Source organism: Pteropus medius, unplaced genomic scaffold (assembly GCF_902729225.1).
Source record: "Pteropus medius unplaced genomic scaffold, Ma_sr-lr_union100, whole genome shotgun sequence".
Classification (NCBI taxonomy): Eukaryota; Metazoa; Chordata; class Mammalia; order Chiroptera; family Pteropodidae; genus Pteropus; species Pteropus medius.
Window position 1 is genome coordinate 29,774,379 of NW_024344378.1, and position 20,146 is coordinate 29,794,524.

A 20,146-nucleotide genomic window follows, 5' to 3' on the forward strand; every position below is an offset into this window, starting at 1 on the left:
TGCACAAGAATTTTCCTGAGGTTTGTGGGTGACCTAGTGTCATTCTAATATATTCCATGGCCAATTTATCCTAACATGAGAGCCTTTGAGGTAGGTCTAACAGCTCTTAAATGCTCAACCGGTGCCCATCAATTTTGTGGTTGCTCCTGAGATTCCCATTAGCGATAGCCTTAATCTACACAAAATAAGACAAAACATGTTCACCTTAATGTCAACAATAACCAAGGGATGTTACTGTGTCCTGGTCAAGAGAAGGTCCTGTGCACACCACCACCAGTTCCCACTGTGGATTAGTGGACTGGGGAAAGGATTGAACCAGCAGATCTTAACAAATGGGGAGTATTGACAGGGGGCTCCACATAAATGGGGCACTGCAAAGGACCATTAACAGTTCCCATGGGGATCTTGGAACAGAATCAAGGGTTTGAGGTTTCCACCAATTAAATGAGAATTGTGGACTAAAATAAAGGCTAGGGGTTTGGACTCTGGGCGGAACTGTCTGCCAGCTCAAGCTGACTTGCCCTGTATTGGAAAGTCAATTAGATTGGGAACTTGATGCAAGAGAGCAGGGCTTGGAACTGAGAGGAACTAATCCACGGCTCTTGGAAATGGTGAGAAAGAGAATTCAAAAGGGGTTTGTGAGTGCTATACCTGTGTTTCTCATTATCCCCAAATGCTGTCAGAAGTTTGCTTTGGATCCCACCACTGCCACCAAATCTGTTAAAAAACAAAATTCAATGGAGTAAATTTAAAGATCAAACTGGCTTTATTCAACAATTCATAATCAAGTAGCATCCCATGTAGCAAATAGGAACTCTGAGGAACTCTACAAAATGGAAGGCTTTTATAGGCAGAAGGGGGTGGGAAAAGAAAGTTTCTAATAAAGAGTGGATTGTTTCAGGAGCTCCGTAAGTAATCATCATTAATATCACCATCCAAGCTGCCCACCGAAAAGGGCTGTGGGATATTGCACTGCAGGGAAGAGCGACGGACTCTGTCCAGATGCTTCTGCCAACACATCACGCCTCTTCTGCAGGAAATAGAACGAGGAGGCGGCTGGAGCAGCGGTGTTCTTGCTTTAGGAAAAGAGACCCCTCTGGGTAAAAGAAGACGCCATCCGCCCCCGGAGCTGCCCTCTGCTTCTCGCAGCTCTTGCTTTTTGCCCCGCAAGAGCCTGTCCTCCCGGCAATCCTAGCCCCAGTGCAACGATCGCGGCGCCCCGGGCAGGTGTGAAGCGGAGGGTAGAGCCTTATGGGAGGGCGTGGCGGGGAAAAGGGCGCTCCGATCGCCCGCGGCCCGGTGGCCCAGCAGAAGATGGCTGCCCGAAGCGCCGCGGACAGTCACGTGTCACTGCGATACCGCCCCGCGACCCCTCCCCCGCTGGTCGAGTCTCCGTCCCCACCCGAGGCGTAGCCTCGGGCTGCCTCTCCGCCACTGGGGTGCCGCGCGGACGGTCCAGAAAGGGAGGGCGCTGCGTCGGGAGGCCAGCTCTCCCGGCTGCCCGCACCTAACTCGGGTGCAGGAGTCCGGCTCAGGGAGTCGAGGAAAACCTTCCTTCGGGCAACCTGCACCAGCTCAGAATACTGGGCATGCGCAGTGTTTCGTTTCAAGCGCGATCCCTCTCCGGGTTTTCCCCGCAACTCCGAGGGGCGGGTGTGAGGTGGGGCCCCACCAGCGGAACGGCCCTCGCGCGGTGTGAGTCTCTCCCGCAGTCGTTACAGCTGGTCTGGCCTTCCCGGCTCTGATTGGCTTCGCTGCGGTGGCACCGCAGGCGGCTGTTTTGCTTTTGATATGGAGAACTGTGGAAAGAGGTTTGAAAATGGTCTGTAGAGGCCTAGGTCCGTCCCTATTTAATGATCGATCAATCAGGAGTTAATCACAAGTGTCGCAGCTTTTAAACTCGGTGAAGAGAAGCCTCCGCTAGCTCGCAAACCTTGCCCCAGAGCCCGACTCCAGAAGGCCGAGTTTGCGTTCCTTGTTCTGATCAGCTCCAGCTCCCCAACTCTGGCTTCGCCCCAAGTCGTAGCCTGCTTCTGACCACAAAACTTGGCTCCTGTCCGACCTCAATAAACGGCACACTAAAAATGTGCAAGCGAGGCATTTCTCCTTGTTGGGGAAAACAATCGCCTTCCGAGCTTCCAGGTACTTAAAAGTAAAATAAAAAGGGCCCAAACTCAGCGGCCCCTTGGTGTATAACCCGCCGGGTTTGCCCGCGGTCCCGGGAAGGGCCCCCCGAGGACACCGCCCACCCGCCCCGCCCTCCCGGCCGCTGTGAATACCCGGAGGAGCGGATTCGCGTCGCGCGGGAAGCCGGGCCGGGTCGGGCAGCGGACTGGGCATGCTCCGCAGCCCGGGAGGCTCACAGTGGCAAGTCGGAAGCGTTCGCACCAGGGAGGCAGCGGCCGGGGCGGCGGCGGCGGCGGCGGCGGCGGCGGCGGCGGCGGCGGCGGCAGGCAGGACGGGAGCGGGGAAGGCCGGCCAGGAAAGGCTGCTTGCGCCCCGCCAGCCGGCTGGAGAGCGCGATCTGGTGCGGAGCTCCGACGCTGTCCTGCCCCGGATTTCATTCCGCGGCGAGGGGCTCGGCGGGCGGAATTCCGGCGGCTGTCGCGACTGCGGTGCAAGTGAGTCGTGGGGCTGGGGGAGAAAACCGATCTCCGGGGGCCAATAAGACACCTTCCTTACGGGCTTGGCCTGAGGCCGAGGAGCGGAGTGCGGGCCGCCCCGGGGCGAGGGGGCGTGAGCGCAGCCCGCGCGGTGTCGCGTGCGTACCTGGCGGGCACTCCCCCCGCGCCACCACTCCTGGGGTGTAGGCGCAGGGGGCGGTCCAGTGGTTGGGCTTCGAGGGGGCGGGCCGCCCGCGGGGCTCCTGGACCAAGTTGGGGTGGCATGGCGGGGGCGTCATTGGGCACCTTTTCAGAGGTGCTTCATGCGGGCTGGAAGGCTATCTAGTGTCAGACTGGGACGAGCGGACGATGACTGGGCCAAAGAAGCAAGAGACGAGTCGCCTTCGGGCAGTGACCGGTCCGGTGTCCTGAGACCCGTAGGAACCGACCCCAATTCACGGCCCCACCCCCACTCCCTGGGCGGCGGCGTGACAGTTGGCATCTCCGGGCCAGATGGCAGCCGGCCAGGCGTCTAGGGTTTCGGGATCCCCCCCACGACCCCATCCGCCGCGGCTCCTCTATCCCCTCTGCTCCCCGACAACATAGCAGATGGGACCCCCTTCCCAGAGGAGCGAGCTCTCATCCCAGGATGCAAAACAGTCTCCAGGTAAAGAGAGGCTCTTTGAGATCCCGCGGGGCTGCCTCTCCTGGATGAGGGTGTTTAGGGGTAAGGCCTGCAGGAGCCATGGGCGCAGCGTGGAACTGGACAGTCTATCCTGGACGCGGCTCTCCTCGTGAGTGAGAGGTCTTCGTGATCCCGAGGCTACTTGCCAAGGGCAGCAGCGGCTGTGTCTCCCACGGTCTTAACCCAGACTCGGGTTTGCAGCTTCTTCTGTTTGTCCGAGTAGATGTCCTAGTCCAGGTAACGGATTCAGTCTGGCGCGTTCTGGTTAACGCTTGTTTCCCTCTTGGGAGTCGCGAGTAAATATCAGGACAAGAGTTGCCATGGCTGGAGGGAGTGAAGAGCATCCATTTAGGTGCTCCTCAAATGTTTCTTTTCACCTTCAAACAGTACAGACTTCAGCGGTATATGCTTATGAAACTAAGAGTAAAAGCTGCTCTCTGAAAGGGAAGTTTATTTTCTGTTATTGGGTCTGCCTACTATTTTAGCTTCCTTGACATTTACCTTAAAGCTGTTAGGACAGGTTATTTTGCTTTCAGATTTGGAGGTGTTTTTGGTTGGCTGTCTGGATGTGGAAGTGTTAAGTACTTGTCATGGTGTGCGGTGAACTCCCCACGCTTCCTGACACTGGGGGTTGAACATTCAGGGGGAACCGAGTGGGCAGAAAGAGAGGAGTGGGCCTAGTGACGTAGCAACGGGATGTGCCACCGGGGCGTAACGGGGTTGGCGGCTATTTTGGCCTGTGCGGACGAGTGTTTATTTTCTCCGGGTGTAAGATGTCCACAGGAGAAGACAGGTGGGGGATGGGTCCCTGTCTGGTCAGTGCTCCAAGGGAAGCCCAGGGATGTTTGGTGATTCAGCAGGTGGCAGTCTTCCAGTTCTGAAGCCATGCCTTAACCAAGCATGCCAGCAACAACAGCAGCAGCAGCAGCAGCAGCAGCAGCAGCAGCAGCAGCAGCAGCAGCAGCAGCAGCAGCAGCAGCAGCTTGTGCCTGTTTTTGGAGGCTCCAGCTTTGGGGGAACCTCCAGGAGCTGGCTGCCTTCTGCCTGTAGCAGCTCACTTTCTTTATCTTGCTTTCTGTTTAGGTCTGGAGGCCCTGGTCTTTTGGATTTCTTCATTGCTTTTTAAACTATGCATATTTTTCGTTTTTGCAGCTCTTCAGTGCTGGTAGTGAGCTATTTTAAATAGGAGAAAGCATATATATTTTTTAAATAAACTAATTCAAGGGATGGATTAAATTGACATTAAAGGGACACAGTTATTAAAAGTGTCTTATTCATTTGAGGATACCTAGCATCCTGCACAGTACCTCACTTGTAAATATTTGAAAGTTGCTTATTCAACTGAAATTTTAAAATGTTTCTGTAATAGAAGCTTGTCAGTAAGTTTTGACACTTAAATAACCTTGTATGTTTTTACAAGTTAGAATTGCCTGTGTTGACTAGAAACATTTAATTGCAGCTTGAAAACTCAACCCTTTTTTCTCCCCCATAGTTAAGTCCTTTAATTTTCAAATTATCACAGATCCTGCACTTTAGCTGGAAAGACAGATGTGCTTTGCTGACATATCTTAGAAAAATCTAAAGGATTCATACATATAGCTGTCATACATTTTTTTTAAACTAAAAAGTGCACCTTCTGCATATCAAATATCAAAACTTGATTTTGATACAAAGCATTTCAGGAAACTCTAGAATTCCCAAAGCTTTATCATACAGTGAGAAGTACTGCTGTAGAAAAGACAAAATAATGTTTTGGGAATAAAAATTCTGGATTGTTTGAACTGGGGGATAATCACCCCAGTCTTTGGGGGGAAGCATGAGTGTTTGGCCAGTTCCTTCTTCTGCATTTTACCTTAGCAGTTCTGCTTCTTCCTTCAGATGTCTAGCTGTTTCTTCTTCCCCTGAAGACATTTTCCAGGCATGGGCTTGGCTTACTTAATGTTGCTGCCAGAAGGATCTGTTGCACTTTCTCACATAAATTCATTCAGTGAGAATTTTTCTTTTCTGATTTCTTTTTCTTTTCCGATTTCCATACATTTTCCTATCACTTCTTATGGTAGACTGTTTGATGGTCCTTGGAAGAAGCTGTGGCCAGTGTGCCCTTGTGGGGATATGACAGATTATAGATGGCTTTTTCTTTGCCTTTTTTGAGTGGTAGCTATAGCCACAGCAGTCTCTTCTGGAAGACTTGTCATGGCATGCCTGGTATTAAGGATTTTGAAGTTTCCCATAAAGACCCAGGAATATAAATGGTCATTTATCATCTTCTATCACATTCCGAGAATTTTGGCTATAAAGCGTGTAACTTTAATAAGCTACGAAATCACTGGAGGACAGCGTTTCAGATCAGTCCAGGATGTGGGAGACGGGAAGGTGAAGAAAGGGGACGGGCTAGTGGGGACAGGAAGATAACTTGGTTTTGTAACAGACTTCTGGTTTCAGTAAAATGGAACTGAGTGGCTAATCAACAAGTGTGGCTCATTGTCCACTTAAGTGCTCTGCTGCCCTCCACATTCCTCTTTACCTGCACAAGTAAACACATCGCGCACACATAGACACCCATGGATCCACAGACAAACACCAAAAAGAGACATAGACACAGATGTAGACACACACATCCTTTGCCAAAAGCCAAGATCTCCAGCTTCTTTTTAAATACTAATATGCCAAAGAAGGAAAATTCAGAGCTCAGTAGCAGGTTGGATTCTGGGGACCTGAAATCACCCCTAGCTGGTATTTCAGAAAGATCCCCCTTCCCCCTCAGGCAGCTCATCTGCCCCCCTTACCCTGCAAAGCTGCTACGCTTTAACTGAAGTAACATTGTATGTAAATACAGTAGAGTGGGTGTTTAGAGATAGCTTTGATGGTTTTTACCTTTTAGAGCTCTGGTGCTGAGGGTTGAGTTAACATTACTCAGTTTTTGGCATAAGATCCTCTTCCTATGCAATGCCTCTTTCTTATTTTTTTTTTCCTCTTTTTTCTTTTCCCCACCCACATTCTCCTCTCCTTCAGAGGCGCCCCCTCTCCTCTGTTGAATATGTTCTTGGGTATGTCTGTATCTTTGTTAAGGATGCCATGTTATTTTGTGCGTGCTTTCAATTACATGAGTGGTTCTGTGCTATAGATTTCATTTGGTTTCTTTTTCATTCAACTTAAAACTTTTTATTATGGAAATTTTAAGACATTCATGAAAGTTGAAAGACTTTTATTCAACATTTTACTTCTGAGACCTATATTAGTGCAGGTTTATCTAGTACACTGCTGTGACTGCTGCTAGTACTGCTGGCTTGCTGCGCACCCACTACTTTTACTTACTAGGAGCAAAGTTGTGATGAACATTCTGTAACATTCTTTTACTGGTGGGTGTGAGAATATCTCTAGAGTAGTGGCTCTCAGAGTGGTCCACACCCAGAAGCATCAGCATCACTTGGGAACTGTTAGAAATGCAGATTCTCAGGTCCCAACCTAAACCTCCTGAATCAGAAACCCTGGAGGCAGACCACGTCAACGTATTTTAACATGCCTGGCCTGGAAATTCTAATGCATGGGAATGTTTGAGAACCACTGCTCTAAGGGTATATACCCAGGAGGGGCATGGCTGGGTAAAAGAGAACCAGCACAACTCTGTTTACTAGACACTGCCAAATTATCCTCCAGTGCTGCTGATTTGGTTGACACTCCCATATCAGTGTGTGAGGGTTCCTGGTTCCCCCCATCCTTGCTAATGGTTGGTAAAATCTTTCTAATTTTACCAATATTTGATGGTTATAAAGTGGCATCTCATTGTTTAAATGTGAATTTATTAGGGAATTTGAGTGTCTTTTAATATATTTGTTAGTTATTACAGTGTCTTTGACCAGCTTTAGTCTGTTTTTGTAATGTATTGATTTGCAGATGTTTCTTGTATATTTTAGATATTAATCTCATTCTGCCATCTGTCAGTGGTTACTTTCAGAAAATTTTAGTTTTGATAGAGCCCAAATCCATTAATTTTTGCCTTATGTTGCACTTTAGGAGTCTTAGAGTGTTCTTTCTTACTCCAAGATTACAAAGATACTCTATATTTTGTTCTGTCAGCTTCTTAGTTAACTTTCACAATGAAGGCTTTCATATCTTTGAGGTTATCTTTATATATGGCATAAAGAAGGAATGCAGCTTTATTTTTTCCTTTCCATTTTATGAGCCAGTTTTCCCCAAATTATCTGTTAAACAGTGTATTCTTTTCCTAATTTTTATTGTGGAACATCCTTTATCATACATCAGGTTCCCACATGCACACTCTGAGTCTATTTTTTCAACTTTATTAAGAGTTATAATTTATGTATGGTAAACTACATCCATTTAAAGTACATAATTTGATGACTTTTGACATGTATATACCAGTGAAACCACCACAACCAAGATATAAAGCATTTTCATCACCCCAGAACTTTCTATTGACCCCTTTGGACTCCATTCTACTTTTTGTCTTCTCACAGTAAGGTAACCACTGATCTGCATTCTGCCACTATAGCTTAGTTTTCATTTTCTGATTCCTTTCGCTCAACATACAAATTTTCTGAATCTTTTAAAAAATTGTGGTAAAATAGACATAAATTTACCATTTAACTGCTTTGAAGTGTACAATTCAGCGGCATTAAGTGCATTCATATTATTGTGCAACCATCACCACTGTAAATTTCCAGAACTTTACCCTTACCCTGAAACTCTGTTCGCATTAAACTCAACATACTGATTTTAAGATTCTTCATGGGGGTATGTTTTTGAGTTCTCTATTCTGTTCCAGTCATGTCTGTTTCTATGTCAAATTATTTTTTATTAATTATAGCTTTGCTGTGTGTCTTATATGGCAGGCCCCTTATTTGCTCTTCTGTTTTAGAATTTGGTTATGTGTGGACCTTTATTCTTTCCTATGCAGTTTGGAATACTTGTCAAGTTCTCAACAAAGTCCTGGAAATATAGTTGGCAGTGCATTGTGTAGTCTAATATGGGGAGAACCGATACCTATTCTGTGCTAATATTGAAATTCTATCTATGAACATGGTTATCATCCCATCTTTTAAAAATGACTTTTTGATAGAGTTGCTTTGAGGAGAATTTGAGTCTGGGCTTCTTAGTCTAAACCTTAAAGGAAGGCAGAGTAGGGGCTTTTGAGACCGATCTTGTTTTAATCTCAGGTCTCCATTCACTAGCCTTGAGTGGTATTGGGCAGGTTACTCACCTTTTGTAGCCCGGGTCCTTGCTCACTCTAACTGGATCTCAATAGCATCCCCTAGGAGGCTGCCAAGGGATTTAAAGGAAATAATGTAGGAGAGTCAGGCAGTATAGATCTTGCTCAGTGAATGTTGATGTAATATCTTCCCAAATGCTGGCTTTAAATAGTATCAACTTCATAGTTTTATTCTGCTTCTTAGGGGTTGATAACTAAGAAGTTTCAGAAGAGCAAAGTGAATAAGCCAAACAATTGATTGTATAACACTCTCTAAGTCTACATATGCTAGCCTATACGTCTACCTAGTTTTGTGGGGCTTCGCAGAAAGTATGGATAATTACAAGGAATTTTGCAGTCCAGTGTGGAAGAAATGACTAATATACAAAAAAGAATTAGAGAACCTTATGTGACGGATGGTATACAATTAGGTTAAGTGGTACGATGTCAGGGGAGTTATAAGAAAGAGAAATGCTGTTCTGTGAGAGTTTTGAATTGTCTTGAGTTGAATTAGGTTAGGAGTGGGAAAAGGGGCCAGAGCAACAATTTCTGCCAGAACTTTGAGGGCCTAATATTGAACCCTATGACAGTGAATTTTTTTTGTCTAAATTTATCTTAAAAGTCATTGCTTTAGGATCAGTGAAAACAAGTGGCTGGTAGATGTCTAGATAGCTAGTAACTCCGTCACATAGTACAGTGGCTAAGAGCACTGACTCTGGAGCTGGAGTGCCTGTGTTCAGATGTTGACTTTACCATTTAGGAGCTGTGGGACCATAGACAAATTATGTAAACCTTCTATGCCTTAGTTCCCTAACCCTCATGGGCAGGTGTAATAACAGTAGGTGCCTCACAGGGTTGTGAGAGCTACATAAGTTAACATTTATCAGACACTTAGTTCCTGGAATAAGATAATCACAACATAAATGTTAGCTATTCTTACGACTACTTTTGTTAATATTTGTTGTGTTTCTTCTGTATCTCTTTCGGGATAGGTATGTGAGGCCTTGTGCTCCAGAGTTGGATGGCTTTTGTCTAGAAAGAGCTATTGGGGGTACAGTTCTGTAGACTGGGTTTTCTTTGCACATTGTTGGGTATGTGGTGGGTGTTCATGTTGTAGACAAAATAAGTAAATACTTGACAGACAGTGAGCCAGGTGCCATCTCTGTCAATCCTGGATGTCCTCAGTAAGGGCTCTGGACTGGAGTGGATAGAAGAAGTCAGGTGGTTAGCATACAGGAAGCAATTTTTATTTTGCTGTATTTCTAGTTTTTAGTGTTGTATTGTTGAAGGCTGACCTGCGCCAAACACTGTCCAAGCTATTGACCATTGTGACAGTCCTATGAGCTGGATATTATTATTATTTCCCTTTTTAGAGCTGAGGAGAGTGGGGCACAAGTCATTTGCCCAGCAAAGTGCCCTAAAGGAGTTTAGTGTTTGGAGCCTTTGCCAGTTGGCAAAAATTACCAGAGTAGGTGCCGTTGGTGGATAGCCATCATAATTACATAGAATTGTGAAACACAGGGTAGCCCAGCAGGGCATTCCCCTGACCTTGGGAGCTTATGCAGATGGTTCCCAAATTTCAGTGTGTATCAGAATCACCTGGAGGCTCCTTAAAACACCCCATGCTGGGCCCACCCCCACCAGAGTTTCTGATGTAAGCAGCTTGGGTGGGGCCTGGTAGTTTACTCATTCGACTTGTTCCCAGATGCTGCTGATGCTGCTGGTCTAGAGACCATTCTTTGAGAACTACTGCCATAAACAATGTTTGTGAGGAGCCTGCTGTTCCTACTTGTAGTTATAGTCAGGTGAGATGATTTCAGATTCAGAAGTTTAAAAGATTTTCAGTTTATGAAATAAAAACTGAACTCACATGGCCTGTTTATCTAGGCCAGCAGAGGCATGTCTGAACAGTGCAGAGCAGAAATTTGCTTTTCATCTCTACAAGTGTTTCTGACATGGCCAAGATGGATGATAACCTAGGGTGGAGAGAAAATTTGGAAATGCAAGACAAACTCATTAGAAGCATGAAGTGCCATCTAATGCATCTCATCTCAGGAAGATGCCCTGATTTATTTTTATTTCTTATTTTTTTTCCTACCCTCTCTACTCCCTGCCATAGGCACAGAAAAGCTTTGTGTCCACCATTTATCCCTTTGGGAAAATTCAGGCACAGAGAAATTGAAAGTGTATGAGGACACATAGTCTGATAGTGGAGAGGCAGAAGATAATCTAAGTTGACTGGGTTAATTGTAGTATAAAATTGTCTGTTTGTAGGAAGCCCCTTAAAAAGAAAAGAAAAAAAAAAAAGGTCTGTATATTCATCTCCAGGTAACCTGTGTGCTCAGGCTTAGTAGAAGGCCAGCACACAGGAAGGCCTCAAGAAGTGTGAATTGCTGTTATTACAGCAGTTTTCCATTTGGAAGTTGAGGCTGCATTTCAAGCAATGTTACACAAACTGTGGAATGAGAGATTTTTAGAGTTGAAAGATTTTGTAGGAAATTGGGACTTAGAATTCATTTAGAGGAGAAAGTATGTATAAATTGTATTTGGGAAGAAACTTCAGGGCAGATTTCCCTGTACTAGTTGTCAGGTTCTGCCATGGCCCTGGCAGCCAGGAATAGCTTGTTGCTTGGTGAGAGGATGTGATGGGGCAAGAGGGGATGAGGGAATTGCTAAGGAAAGATGAGGGAGGCCAGAGAGACCTGTTTACATATGCTAACAAGTCTGGTCTTTTTATAACCTGGGGTTTACAGTAGCTGTAAACATGTGCTGAAGGTCTGCTATGGGCTAGATGCCCTGTTGAGCCTTGAGAGACAGAGATGAGTGAGATGGGGTCTGGGTCTTTGAGAGCTTAACTGGGGAAACACGTGTCCACAGATAAATGCTATTACCACGGTAGCGGGTGCAGCTACACACCAAGCCCCCAGGGGGCGGGGCGGGGCTGGACAGAGAAGGTCACCTGTGTAGCAGCACACTTGAGAAAGTAGCTGATGCCATAGGTTAAGGTAGATGGAACTGGAAGTGGTTTTTTCATTATTTTTTTTCTTTTATTTTGGGGGTTTCCATTTTTGGTGAGATAACTCCGACAGCAGAGAGGCATCTAGGAAGATGACTGCTGTGAGTGGTTAGCCGGCAAAGGGGAACTGAGACCTGCACTTGAAAACCACTTAGGAAGTCATAGGGAGCACTTGACACTTTACTTGTTTTTCTTAAAAAAAAAATGTGGTTAAATTTTAGCTATCTCCTAGGAATATAAAACCTAGAGAAGATGAATGACTTTCTGTCTTTAAGGTAATAATAAGCTTTTTAAAGAGAGACTATTAAAAACAGGGTTTTATTTTATCGCCCCTCAGGTTTTGGCAATGTGCTGAATTCCATTTTAATTTTTTTTCACTGGTTTGCTTTTCTCATTTTCTTTGTTTTCTTTTTCCTGCTTTCCTCCCTTGCTTTCCTCTTTCCCTTTCTCACTTCCTTGCTTAATATTCCTTATAAACAACATACCAGCTAAAGCATATACGCCAAGCTGTGACTTTGGCAAACTTGGGCCTCTGCTTCCTTACCTGCAAATGGAGAGTTTGGGTTAGTTAACCCCTAGCCATCTGGTCCGCAGAAGGCATGAGTCCTGTAATTAGGGTACACCAGACAGGAGTTGCTCATGAACGCCATATCATCAGTCCTTTATTATGGTGTTAATAAAAAAGAATTTTATTTCAGAACCGCCATTCCCAATCCTGTTTAGTTATGTGTCCAAACCACTTTATAGAAACAGCAATAAGAAATTGAGTCTTCACTATTTGTATTTTCCAGGTGGTATTTGATGCCCCCTCCTGGCAGGCTATCTCTGTTAAAGGTGGAGAATGTGGAATATTCAGTCTTTTAAAAAGTTTCATTCAGGCATACTATGTGAATCCGTGAAGGACGTTATAACTAACATTATATAAGGACAAATTATGAGGCATGTGGTGACTAATCTCAGGTTATGGGGTAGGGGTTCTGTGGCTGAACTGGGTGGATGGATGATACTCAGGTTGGGATTGGAGCTCCCAGGAGTCACAGGTTATGTAAAGTTGGGGGTAGAAGCAAAAGGTCCTGGGGGCAGGGTGGTGGAGAGCTGACCTCAAGAGCACTATCCCTAAGGAGGTGGGGAGGGTTGGCTGAAGGAGATGACCCCCTCCCAGTGGTAGCAAAGGCTGGAGAAGTCAGGAAGGGGAGACAAATGGCAGCTGATGGGAAGGGAGGTGCTTTACTGGGAACTTTTTACCTTCTTGACAAGCACAGGCTGACAGTTTGGGTAGATGTCTGAAAAGGGGATGGGGCTGCGAATGTGGCTGATGCCCAAAGAGAAGAGTTTATTTCTACTGAGGAGACTGGAAGGGGAGAGGAAAATGTGTGAGGACAGGCGGGCAGTGGCTGGTGAAGCTGCTCAGACAGGTGGAGGAAGAGAGCTGGTTGCACACTGGAGAAGAAGCCATGGGACCAACAGGGTGTCGGAAAAGGCCCTGGTCACCCACCTGAGATGGAGAGAGAACAAATGGGGACAGGTGTGACTGGCCTTTTGGAGCACTGGCTTTCTCTCTTGTGAAATGGGAATAATAACCACTCTGTCACAGTGTTGTCAAATGAAAGCTCCTGGCGCGTGCCCGCAATGGTGCAGGGCAGCATTGCCAGTTGTTGAGGCGACCTTGGGAAGTCGCAGCAGGGGGTGACCCAGAGAGATTCTCCATCGGAGAGGGAGGGAATACCAATTCCCTTTCTGCTCACTCTGGGTCATGTTGACCATTCACTTGACTATGTGGACCATGTGTGAGACTTGGACCGACTGCCCTGGGATTTTCTGTCTGTACCCAACTTGTTCAGATTTTCGCCATGTGGTCTGTAGTTCTTCCTCTTGTGTTTCTCCCTGATATTATCCTAGAGCCTGTCCCTGTTCCTCCTGGCTGTTCATTCTCCTCACCCTATGGCCCCAAATGCATAGCATGTTCTATGTATGTCTTTACTGTTGTGGAAGTCTTTTAGTGGATGACCTGCCTTCCGAATCATTGAGACCAGCAGTTTTGACTTGGATGAGGCCGAGGATATAATATAGATGTGAACAAAGCAATCTCTGCCTGCGCGGACTTTTCTTGGTAATGGAGCAGAAACAATAATCAAGTCAATGAATATGTGACGTGCCAGGTGGTCAGGATGCAAAGCCTCACCCATGCCACCTAATGGCTCTGCCACCCATTCACAAGGTCGGTAATTTGACATTTGCTTTACTGCTGCTATTGGAGTAGTGACACCCAAGTTATTTTGAAAGACTCTACAAAGTTGCCAGCAGCTGTGCTGGGCAGTATTCCAACTTTCCATAGGGCTCTGAACACAGCCGGCTTTCCCCCTCCCTTTGATTTTAGAAACAAGGACAGGATGGTGAGAATACTCTCAGGAATTTCTTAAGCCTCTTTTTGGCCATTTGTTTGAAGACTCTATTGGTAGCCCAGGGGTTCTCTTTGGGGTCCTTGGACGGGTTTCACAAAGCCACTGAAATCAAACTTATCACTTTAGGTGTGTGCATTTTTCTGGGGAGTATCTAAAGCTTTTGTTAAATTCATCTGGAAGATCTCTCAAAGGTCCATTTTTATGAAAGTGAATAAAAAGTTAAAATTGTGCCATTGAGGGTCTTTATTGCTCTCTTTCCCCTTTTTGTAGGTACCAATGAGAAGTGACTCTCTAAAGGCAGGAGACACACACACACACAGATGTAGCCTCATTGCAGTTATATTGGACTTGACATTTCTGTGTCCTACCGGTGGGACAGGTTTGGTTATTCCTCTGAATAAATGAGAAACAAAATGATATAGCTGACATCATGGAAGCCTAGCTAACTTAGTTGTAGAAAAGGAGGAGAGTAAGATGTGATGCTACAATGTAGTTTTGTTTTCCAGTAGGCAAGAAGAGGAGGCTGAGCATTGGGAGGATTGCAGAGGACCACTTGAGCAGATGCTGCTGCTCAGATTTCTGGGTCTGATGGGCACCAAAAATAGGTCTGGAGAGGACAGTTTAGGACTTTGGCTATTGATGTCAGAGGTACCTATTTTAGGAAATTCCTTTGCTTGAGAAGTCCACAGTAGTTTACCTAAATAATAAATAATGAAGTTAATGGCAATTGTCCTTCAAGAAAAAGGAATGGAGGGTAGCTTTTGAGTAGGATGACATAGATGCTTACATACTGTTTGATTCAGCAATTCTACTTCTAGAAGTTTATTTTAGGAAATAATTAAGACCATTATTCATCCCAGAACTGTTTACCATAGTGAAAAGTTGGAAACCTAAATATCCAGCAATAGGGGATTTATTAAAGTAATTATGTATGCCTGCACAATGGAATGTTAGGCAACCCTTAAAAATAATATCTAGAAGAAGAATCATATAGAAAGTTCTTCTGAAAACACCGTTACGTACCAAAAGATATATACTGCTTTTGTAAAAAAAATAAACTATTCTGAAAACACTGGTTGGGTAGCTACTATAAGCCAGGCACCCTGCTGGGCACTGGTGACATAGTGATGAGCTAGGCAGATATGGCTCCTGCCCACTACAAGCTTATTATAGTCTACTAGGGAAATAATCAAGCCATACTGACTTTCTCATTAAAATATTCATACGAGGACTACAAAAAAGAATGACTCATTAACAGGCAGTTTGACCTGTTGCGAAGTTTGATCAGGTGTCTTTGTATACCTGTTACTAGCTACGTCCCTGAACTGAAATCACTGATGTTCTAGAAAGCTTGAAGTAAGTCATTAAGCTGTCTGATAATGCCCTATTGTCGAACTGTCTTCTACAGTCTTCCTTTCTCCCCAGCACGGTACAGGGCTCTGTGGGTGGAAAGAGGCAGTGGTGGCATAGTTGTTTTTTAAAGGGAGTGAGGAATATTCCTGCCTACTTTCTGGATTCTGTTCTTTGTACTATAGTTGTCATAAGCCTCATCACCAGCTCACCTGGAATTGCCTCTTCTTGTTCACTGTCACCTCTCTTGGGCCTCATGCTGTTCTGAATATTGGGCCTCTGATTTACTGTTGTCTGTGGTGTTTACAGCCATGTGGAGTGGTGCTTTATTCTTAGAAATCATCTGGATCAAATCCCTTCTTGGAGCCTGGCAAGGCCTGGATTGGAATCTGGGTGTCCTGATTTTCCATGAGCATCTTTTCGACTAGGCAACAGCTGTGGCCCCTCCCAAAAACCATAGAGATGGCTCTTCCAGGTAGATCTGCTTTAAAAACGAGTAGATATTTTAAATCGGGGACCCCAGAAGGGTGCAATGAAGGTTAATTCCTTCAAAGGCAAAGCAGATTTCTTGAGGAAGAAGAAATTAGCCACTGTCTTTGGTAGTGTGGCCACTTATCACAATATTGAGATAAAGTAGAATTGCTTTTGGCGGTGTTTGTCAAGCTTGTAAAAGTTCCCTATTCTTTGCCAAACTTGATGAGCTTCGCTGTGTGCCAGACTGTTAGGCTCTCTGGGTCCACAGGGGAAGGAGCTGTCGGGTTCCGCTCTTAGCTACATTCTAGAGAGGGCAGCTGAGAAATGCACCTAACAACAGTTGCAGTGTGATTAAATGCTGTGTGTACTGGTGATTGGGACTCAAGGAATTTGGACCAAAGTGTTATGGAAGGCATTCACTGGGGAGGGCAGGTTTGAGCTGGCCATCGATAAGGGATAAGATAGCTGGGGGCACTGCTAACATCAGAGTCAGTGAACGGTGATCCTTGGAGTCTGTCTGGAGGGGTACAGCCTGCGCTGGCTGTTAAAAGCTGCTCTGCATTTGCCTTTTAATCTAAGTATGGATTTTCTTTTAGAAAAACTTTTCTTTTTCATCTTTCTCTTCTTCTCCCCCCTTTTAATTTTCCCCCTCCCTCTCTCCCCTACTTCTCTTTCTCCATTTAGAAAATATACAGTCAAAAAGAGTATTATTTATAATCTTATCATCCATAGATAACTACGATTATTTTGGCGTATAGCCCTCCAATCTTTTTTCTGTAAGTATTAGGTGTGCACCAAATAAATATTGTGACTAAATGCTGAAAGATGGACTGTTAAAAGGAATACTGTTGCCAAAGCTAAAACTCTTCTAGAATTGACTTCTGGGATACAAGTATAAATCTGAAATTTTACAAAAATTATTACAATGTTATTAAAATTAAAGTTGGACATTGTGGTATAGGAACTTCATTTCTTAGCTCATATAATCAGTACAGTGAAAATTCGTGATATTGGATAGAACTTGACTTCCAGCCGAGATGGAAGAGGGAGGAGCAAGGCTCTTATTTATTTTGGTTTATGAATTATTACTATATTGGCTAGCCGTCAGTATAAAACACCATAAGTGGTAGGTTGTCTCCAGCTTATTAAACTTTCGTCAAATAACTGACTTCTCTCTAACTTCTGGAGCTAAAGATTTCCTTGATGCTGATGCAGTTTTATTAAAATTATCCCTCATGCCAGCTTTGTGCAGTGCTTGAAGGAGGGTATATCTTGATAATCTTAGAAATAGAAGTAAGGTTGTTGACCTTATTCACATTTTTTCCTGATATTTTTGCATGTAATTGCTGCTTTACACAGCTGCTTGAGAGAAAAATGCATCCTAAGCCTTGGCTCTGGGAGTGTGGCAGTGAGCATCATAGTTGGCTTTCAAGATAACAAAACTGTTTTCCATATCTCCATCTGCATTTCGGCTTTCACTGTTCGCACACCAATTTCAGCATCTTCCCTGGAGGAGGACGACAGAATCTTTATAGAGGTCATATGTAAGAAATGTTTGCTCTCTCAAGTACCTCAGTTTCTAATAATCGACTCCTTTCCCTGCAAGCAGCCACTGGTCACTAGTAAGTGTGCCCTTTGATATTGTTAGTAAGCAGACTGTGTTGCTGCTGTTATTTACAGACTACAGTGTTAGAATTTTCTTTTATTCAAGCACCTTTTCAAATATGTAACAACTTGTCATCCCACTTTATCTTTGAACATCTCAGATAAGTGCATAAGTTCCTTGGTGTCAAGTAGGGGTGCCATCCTTGGGTGTCTGCGTGGTGGAGATTTTTATCCTAAGATACATCTGGGATGCTCACCAACTTTTAGAAATGAATCTTCGGCTATTACCAGTAAATATTTGAACTACTTGCCTTTTTCATATTACGATGTTGTCGTGCTGATGTAGTGTATCCTACGTGGTGATGTAATCACCGATCATACACCAGTTCAGGGATTCCAGAACCAACATTTGAAGAAAGCATTCTGCTCTTTCGCCTTTTAGATCGAAACCAAAGATCAGATTTTGGCCAACTTTGGAAGCCGAAGACAGTTTTGGTGGGTCCTTGAATATACATAGAAATATATATTTTATTTATATAGATTTAAAACATACTATTTCTAAAATATGACTGATAATGTTTTGAATCTAATTAGTTGTTAAAAAGTACAAATATTATATGTCTGAAAGACATGTCTTCTAAATGTAAGAAAATATTCTACGGGCAAAGATATCCAATAAAATAAGTAATCTAAGGTGCAAAAGGAAAACAGTACAAACATTTTATTTTAATTAGTAACATATACATAACATAAAATTTATCATTTTAACCATTTTTAAGAGTACAATTCAGTGGCATTAAGTACATTCACATTGTTGTGCAACCATTACCACTGTACATCTTTATTTTTCCATCATCTCACACTGAAACTTTGTACCCATTAAATAATAACTCTCCATTCTCCTCTTCCCCCAGCTCCTGGCAACCAACCACTCTACCTTCTTTGTCTATGAAATTGACTATTCTAGGTACCTCATCTAAGTGCAATCATACAGTGTTTGTCCTTTTGTGTCTGGCTTATTTCACTTAGCATAATGTTTTCAGGGTTCATCTATCTTGTAGCATATATCACAATTTCCTTCCTTTTTTAAGGCTTAATGATATTACATAGCGTATATATACATTTTATTCATTTATTCATTGGTGGATGCTTGGGTTACATTTACCTTTTGGCTATTAGGAATAATGCTGCTATGAATCTGAGTCAAACATCTTTAAATAGGCTTTTTTTTTTTTAATAAGAAAAAATATATGCCTTCTTATGATCAGATTTTTTAGAGGGATGCCATATCCAAGTTTGGTCAAAGAAATGCCTACCTCATGGACAAGAAAACACTTTTAACAGTATTCAGCTGAAAGCATTAGTATTTGCCTGAGGTCAAGAAAGCAGTTTCACTGTACTTCAGAGCAGTCTCACCAGTGAACTTGGCAGCAGCCTTGAGTGATGCCTGTCAGAGTTCTTGGAAAACAGCTTGGTGTTTTCGTATCTTGCTCTGATAGCTCTTGCCTGTCAGTACCTCAAGAGGGAAAAGCTGGCAATAGTGTTGTTTTCTCAACTCAGTCTTAGCTGGTAAAATTCTCATCAGAACCTTTTCTAGATATGCAGATATGATCGATTTAAATGGTTTGCTCATCTGTGACCCTCTCTCACTGTGACAGCTCAGGAATTTCTGTTTGGGGATGACAGTCTGTTTGGGAGGGGAGCTGAGGATCTGGGTTGCAAGCTGTGTGCACACAGCAAGCACTCTTGATTTAAACTTGTAAATTTTTCCAAATTCGTGATGGAGAATATAGAGCAACACGTTTTCCCCCAACTCCTTTTGGTGGTCTACTGGCTTGGTGCGCAGCCATCTTGTAGCAACATAATTTAGGCACTTCTTTGTGGAAATGTGGAAAGTTAAGATTAGCTTCCTGTTTTGTAGAAAGAGAAGTGAAATATTTTGTACTTTTACAGGCTAGATAAGAATCAGATATGATTAACCATAGTTTAAACAATGCCAGTCAAGTCTGTTTATGCTACCCACATTTTCTAAAGGCATGCGACATATCTGAAGAGGGAGGCCCTTTGTGAGTTTACTGACAACATTGTGGATCGTATTTTTACATTAAAAGTCTGTTTTCTTGCTGTAAGATCTTTCTTTTTGTTTAATCATTTTTTTGGCATCTGTAAGGGTCTTTTTACTGATAGGTACATGTATGGATTTGTAGAGTTCTGGAGTGGATTTTAAAAAGCCCTTAATTTAAATCAGTGACCTCCAGAACAAAGTAACACGTTTGATACTCAATCATATAATTTATATATTTAGTTAATCACTTTTGGCAACCAGTCAAATATTCTTCTTCAAAGAATTATTGTAGTACTGCCCGAATAAACTTTTTGGTTTAACGTGTAAGATATAATCAGTGATGCATCTCTGGGAAAAAAAGATAATTGGGGTCCCTTTCTACCATTAAAATTTTGAATGTAGCTAACGAACCTGGCACTGCATCAGATATCTAGGCAAACAATTGCAAGTTTGTAGTTGAAGTCTTTTACTTTATGCATTTGGTGGCTGAATGGAAGTGTGATTTCGGAGGTGTAGAACTTGCCGCGTTGTGGCTTTCTGCTAAGTCACAGTTGTGGTTCTGCCTGGGCTGTAAGGCGGGTGGTGAAAGTGTGGCTGAGGTGCAGGGCTCCTGCCTGCGTCCCCCCTGACAGACCAGTGATACCAAGTGCTCTGTGTCTTTACTGCTGCCGGGCGTGTTAGGGGAAAGTAGGCCCCACTCTCCAGGAGGTTATGATCAAAAGAGGAACACCAGCAAA

The 20,146-nt window shown here is 44.0% G+C and overlaps 1 protein-coding gene and 1 long non-coding RNA gene across 5 annotated transcripts in view; one reads left to right on the plus strand and one right to left on the minus strand.

The window, feature by feature from the left end:
* Positions 1-743: 743 nt before the first annotated feature.
* LOC120609365 (uncharacterized) lies at positions 744-2,239 on the minus strand. 2 transcript variants are annotated; one of them, XR_005654752.1, is made up of 2 exons: positions 1,508-2,239; positions 744-1,076 (listed from the first exon to the last, which is right to left on the minus strand). It is a non-coding gene; the product is annotated as an uncharacterized LOC120609365 (long non-coding RNA). The 2 variants fall into 2 exon arrangements; XR_005654753.1 differs by having other exon boundaries at positions 1,403-2,239.
* Positions 2,240-2,493: 254 nt separating this feature from the next.
* SGMS1 (sphingomyelin synthase 1) overlaps positions 2,494-20,146 on the plus strand; it is a 256,609-nt gene continuing 238,956 nt past the window's right edge. For all 3 annotated transcript variants that reach the window (XM_039871804.1, XM_039871805.1, XM_039871806.1), the window contains exon 1: positions 2,494-2,621. The gene's annotated coding sequence lies outside the window, so the exon portion shown is untranslated. The remainder of the gene's footprint in view (positions 2,622-20,146) is intronic.